Genomic DNA, 6,667 nt, shown 5'->3' with positions numbered 1-6,667 from the left:
CCACAACAATTGTTCAATTCCTCGCCCTTCTTTCTTTCTTTGTGTGTTTGGATCCTGAAACATGCGTCTGCCACTTTTATTTCGTAACACGGAACAACAACAGAAACAATACACACGCACAAACTACGCTAATGAAATACATTTCATACACAGCGCTAACATAATACTAGTGGACACTTCCACGTAAGACGTGCTTTAGCATCACATATACAGTTATCAGAATCACAGAGATCGGCTTCCATTAGAAAGCTTCGCACAACATTGTGAAGCTAAATTTTTTACAGCTGCATTTCATCATTGTGATGGGTCATTACACTCATGAATTTAACTATGTATTTTACGGTGTGATGTAGTGTAGCGTAATGGTTAGTGCATTAACCCCGTAGGTTCAAATATTGTCAAATGTGAATTTTATTTGTAAATCTAACGAAAAGAGTGATTATTTTTATTCATTTAATTTAAATGCAATTTTTTATTTCTAATACTTGATACGTCATTTTTCATTCACCGTATTTACTTTATCATTTACTTCCTATCATTCTGTGTCGCCTGTCAACCAGAACTGCTCATGTGTTGGTAACGCAGCAGCTCTTGTAGCCAATGAGAGGATAATTTAAGGTAACAAATGAATGCGCGAAATTAAAGTTTGCTTTTAGCGCTGAAACTATTTTTTTTTTCTGTATTGAGTTTGCTCATTATCATTAGCCCTAATCGCTTCGACGGAATATACGGACTTATAAAGCGCCGTTTCGCGACATCCGAAGTTACTTTTACATCTGACGACTTCTCTACCTTCAGAATGAAATGCTGCGTTCTGTTTGCTATAAACATTCAATTCAGTGACACAGTCTGCTATTCCGTGTGCTTGTATTTTATTCATTAGGCGGCGGTGCGCAACCGTATCTAACGTCTTCCGTAAGTCAAGCAATACGGCATCTACCTGGGAGCCTGTACCTACTGCTTTTTGGGTCTCGTGGACGAACAGAGCGAGCTGGGTTACCGGCACGATGTTATTTTCGGAACCCATGTTCGTTTCTACAGAGGAGATTTTCAGCCTTCAGAAATTACAAACGCGAGCATAAAACATATTCCATAATTCTACGACTAACCGACATCAAAGGTATAAGTCAAGACCAGGTGCGTCTGTTCTATGACCCTTCTTTGCTGCTTTTTTTTGTGGTTTTAGGGCGCACAACTTCAACGGTCATTAGCGCCCAGACTACGTTAGGAATGCACCGCGAGTCACAAGTTTAAAACAGCAACGAAACGGAAAACACGATAAAAGACAAGACTGAGGCATAGGATTAAAAAACAAAACAGCATAATCAAATGTCCTTAGAGGGGGTTGTAAAATTGATAAAATGAAGAACGCGAGCAGCTGCTCGTGGGTCATCCGCTAAAATGGCGTCTAGAGTACATGGCAGGCAAAGATCAAGACGCAATGTGTTAAAATCCGGACAGGACGTTAAAATGTGGCGGACCGTCAGCAATTGCCCACATGGACAGAACGGCGCCGGCGCAGCCGTCAGCAGATGGCGATGGCTGAACCGGCAGTGTCCAATTCGTAACCGGGCCAAAACTACCTCCTCCCGCCGAGAAGGGCGTGAGGAGGACGTCCAAGCCACGGGAAGAGGTTTCAAGGCCCGAAGCTTGTTGTCTGTAAGTGCAGCCCAATCGGCATGCCACAACGATAAAATGCACCGACAAATGACCCTGCTACAATCTGACGAAGGGACAAAACAAGAAGCTGTCCGAGGCTGGAGGACCGCAGCTTTGGCCGCGGCATCTGCAGCTTCGTTCCCAGGGATACCGAAATGGCCAGGAACCCACATAAAGCTAACCGGAGAACCGACGTCCACCAGCTGCTGAAGAGAGCGTTGGATCCGGTGCACGAAAGGGTGAACCGGGTACGGATCACTGAGGCTCTGGATAGCGCTCAGGGAATCGGAGCAGATGACATATGCAGAATGTCGGTGGCGGCAGATGTAAAGAACAGCCTGGTACAGGGCATAGAGCTCAGCTGTGAAGACCGAACAATAGCCATGGAGCCGGTATTGGAAACTTTGTGCCCCGACAATAAAAGAACACTCGGCCCCGTCATTGGTCTTAGAGCCATCTGTATAAATGAAGGTCATATTAATGAACTTCGAACGAAGTTCGACAAAACGGGAGTGGTAGACTGAACCGGCGGTAACCTCCTTCGGGAGCGAGCAGAGGTCAAGGTGGACGCGAACCTGAGCCTGGAGCCAAGGTGGCGTGTGGCTCTCGCCCACTCGAAAGGTTGCAGGGAGTGAAAAATTAAGGTGTTGAAGGAGGCGACGAAAGCGAACTCCAGGGGGTAGCAAGGCAGAGACAAACAACCCGTATTGACGGTCGAGAGAGTCATCAAAAAAGGAACGATAAGACGGGTGGTCGGGCATTTCCAGTAGCCGACAGGCATACCGACAAAGCAGTATATCGCGCCGGTAGGTGAGTGGCAACTCACCAGCGTCAGCATGAAGACTCTCGACGGGACTAGTATAAAACGCTCCGATCGCAAGTCGTAAACCCCGATGTTGTATGGAGTTGAGGCAGCGTAAGATGGATGGCCGTGCAGAGGAGTATACGAAGCTCCCATAATCCAGCTTGGAGCGGACGATCGACCGATATAGGCGAAGTAGGACGGTTCGATCCGCTCCCCACGACATACCACTGAGAACACGGAGGACATTTAGAGAACGGGTACAACGGGCAGCCAAATATGACATGTGGAGACCAACTAAGTTTCCTGTCAAATGTAAGACGTAAACATTTTGTTGTCTCCACGATTGGGAGAGCAACGGGACCGAGTCGTAAGGACGGTGGGAGAAACTCTTTGTAGCGCCAGAAGTTAATACAGACCGTCTTCTCGGCAGCAAAACGGAAGCCATTGGCGACACTCCAGGAGTAAAGACGGTCAAGAGAACGCTGAAGACAGCGCTCCAGGAAACACGTACGCTGCGCGCTGCAATAGATGGTAAAATCGTCCACGAAAAGAGAACCTGATACATCAGCTTGGAGCCAATCCATTATTGGACTGATCGCTATGGCGAAGAGAGCGACGCTCAAAACTGAGCCCTGTGGCACCCCATTCTCCTGGCGAAAGGTGTCCGACAGGACAGAACCCACACATACCCTGAACTGTCGATCCATTAAAAAGGAACGAATAAAAAGAGGGAGGCGACCGCGAACGCCCCATGTATGCATGGTGCGGAGAATGCCCGCCCTCCAACAGGTGTCGTAAGCCTTCTCCAAATCAAAGAACACAGCCGCGGTCGGGCGCTTCCGCAAGAAGTTATTCATAATGAAGGTCGACAAGGTAACCAGATGGTCAACAGCAGAGCGGCGCCTTCGAAATCCACATTGTACATTGGTAAGTAGGCGTCGAGACTCGAGCAGCCAAACCAATCGAGAGTTAACCATTCGCTCCATCACTTTACAGACATAGCTGGTAAGCGAGATGGGTCGATAACTGGAAGGCAAGTGCTTGTCCTTCCCCGGCTTAGGAATCGGGACAACAATAGACTCGCGCCAGCATGCGGGAACATGTCCCTCATTCCAGATGCGAATGTATGTATGAAGAAGAAAACCTTTACCCGCAGGAGAAAGGTTCTTCAGCATCTGAATATGAATAGAATCAGGCCCTGGAGCGGAGGACCGTGATCGGCCAATTGCGTTTTCGAGTTCCCGCATGGTGAATGGGGCATTATAACTTTCACGATTCGAGGAGCGGAAGTTAGGTGGCCTAGCCTCCTCTGCCTGTTTGCGGGGGAGGAAGGCAGGGTGGTAATGAGCGGAGCTCGAAACCTCTGCGAAAAAGCGACCGAAGGCATTGGAGACAGCCTCAGGGGCCACAAGGACGTCATTCGCGACCGTCAAGCCAGAAACTGGTGAGTGGACCTTAGTGCCAGATAGCCGGCGCAGGCTACCCCAGACAACAGAAGGAGTAAAACTGTTGAAGGTGCTTGTGAAAGCAGCTCAGCTGGCTTTCTTGCTTTCTTTAATAATACGACGACACTGTGCACGTAATCGTTTATAATTGATACAATTCGCCACTGTAGGGTGGCGTTTAAAGGTGCGTAAAGCACGTCGACGAGCACGTAAAGCGTCTCTACATGCTGCGGTCCACCAGGGGACCGGTACGCGACGTGGAGAAGTAGTAGGGTGAGGGATGGAATATTCAGCAGCAGCGAGAATGACTTCCGTGAGGTGTGCGACCTGACGATCGCAGCTTGTGAAGGTTTGATCCTGAAAGGTCGCCCTGGAAGAGAAGAGCCCCCAGTCTGCCTTGGAGATGGTCCAACTAGAGGAGCACGGAGAGGGAGTATGCTGCAGGAGATGGATAACACACGGGAAGTGGTCGCTCGAATATGTATCAGCAAGCGCATACCACTCAAACCGGCGTGCAAGTTGGGGAGTACAGATAGAGAGGTCTAAATGGGAATAGGTATGAGATGTGTCCGAAAGAAAAGTAGGGGCGCCAGTATTGAGGCAGACAAGATTGAGCTGGTTGAAAAGGTCTGCTAACAAGGAGCCCCTCGGGCAGGATGCTGGAGAGCCCCAAAGGGGATGGTGGGCATTGAAGTCTCCAGTTAACAAAAATGGTGCAGGTAGCTGAGCAATAAGTTGCATCATGTCTGCCCTGGTAACGGCAGGTGACGATGGAGTGTAAACGGTACAAAAGGAAAACGTAAAGGTGGGGAGAGTAATGCGGATGGCAACTGCCTGCAGGCCGGTGTGCAACGTGATGGGATCGTAGTAAATATCATCCCGGACCAGCAACATAACCCCTCCATGAGCTGGGATACCTACCACAGGGGGTAGGTCAAAACGCACAGAGGTGTAGTGTGCCAAGGCAATTTGATCGCATGGGCGTAGCTTCGTTTCCTGGAGGGCTACGACGAGGGGACGATGCAAGCGGAGCAGCAACTTCAAGTCCTCTCGGTTGGAGCGAATGCTGCGAATATTCCAGTTAATAAGTGCCATCGTAAGAAAAGGAAGATGAGAGAAGGGGTCACCTCGAAGGCCGCTTAGGGCCTGGCTTCGAGCGAGCACTGCCGCCGCTATCAGTAGGCGGACAGTCATCGTCCATTGGGTCTATAGGTTCATCGGCCATCTTGGGAAGATGGCCGGGAGGGGAAGCTTCCGCCGCCGGTGAACGGCCAGATGTACGGCTACCAGCGGTGCGGCCAGGCGAAACGGATGACGGCCTGGGGCGGCAACCGCTGGGTGGCGCAGGAGAAGAAATGCGCCGTGGCGGAGGAGGAGAACTGTGCTTCCTATGAGCCTTCTTGGAAGGTCGTTTGGTGGAAGGACCGGTCGAAGGCTGGGAGGTCGAGGGACGGAGGAAGTCTGCACGGTATGGTTCCTTCTTGAAGGTCCGTGCATCGAACTTCTGGGTCTTCGTCTTAGCAGAAGCTGATGAAGGGGCTGGTGTCTGTGGGGTGATGGGAGGAAGAGGAGACGTCGACCGCGCGATCTTAGCACTGGCCGAACGGACGACCGTGGTGCTGAAGGTCAGATCGCATGTCTGGGTTGCCACCTCCCGGGTAGTCCGAGGAGAGGTGAGGACAGTACTGTATTTCCCCGCTGGGAGCAGCGTGGGCTTCCTACTAGCCAATAGCTAGCGAGCAGCCGAGGTGGACACTTTCTCTTTGACCCGAATTTCTTGGATACAGCGTTCTTCCTTATAGACAGGACAGTCGCGGGAGGATGCGGCATGGTCACCCTGACAGTTCACACAACGAGGAGACGGAGGTGGACAGTCACCCTCATGGGCATCCCTGCCACAAGTGACACATTTAGCCGCATTGGAACAAGACTGTCGAGTGTGATTGAAACGCTGACACTGGTAGCAGCGCGTAGGTGTCGGTACATAGGGGCGAACAGAAATAACCTCGTAGCCCGCCTTGATGCGCGATGGCAGCTTAACACTATCGAAGGTCAAGAAAAGCGTCCGGGTCGATACAAGGTCATTGTTGACCTTTTTCATGACCCTATGGACAGCCGTCACGCCCTGCTCAGCGAGGAAAGATTGAATCTCCTCGTCAGTCAATCCGTCGAGGGATCTAGTATAGACCACACCGCAAGACGAATTCAAAGTTCGGTGAGCCTCCACCCGGACAGGGAACGTGTACAGGAGTGTGGCCCGAAGCAGTTTTTGTGCCTGAAAGGCGCTCTCAGTTTCCAGTAATAAGGTACCATTACGCAACCTTGTACAAGATTTGACAGATCCGGCTATGGCATCTACGCCCTTCTGGATAACGAAAGGGTTGAAGAGGAAAAATCCTTTCTGCCCTCAGATCGAGAAACGACGAGGAACTGTGGGGCAGGCGGTAGTACTTTTGTCACTGGTGATTGGTCATGTTTCCGTTTTTGGGCAGAAGTTGAGAGAGATGGAGTGAAATCCATTGCGGAGGAATCCCCCATGATTGCCAGCGTCTCCGATGGCGCGCTCCTTCCTTGTGGGGACCCTCTCAGAGGGCACTCCCGCCTTAGGTGAATGTTTACACCTCAGGTCACACCTCCCGAGAAACAGACGGAGGGACCAATCGGCATGGTCAGAAGGTATCAGCTCAGGCAATCACCCCTCCCTGTGCCTGGTCTTTACCAGGGGGTACGTGCGTGCCTTACATGTCTACCCAGGGCG

This window comes from Schistocerca cancellata, unplaced genomic scaffold, assembly GCF_023864275.1.
Source record: "Schistocerca cancellata isolate TAMUIC-IGC-003103 unplaced genomic scaffold, iqSchCanc2.1 HiC_scaffold_709, whole genome shotgun sequence".
Classification (NCBI taxonomy): domain Eukaryota; kingdom Metazoa; phylum Arthropoda; class Insecta; order Orthoptera; family Acrididae; genus Schistocerca; species Schistocerca cancellata.
Note: the sequence above shows the minus strand (reverse complement) of the source record.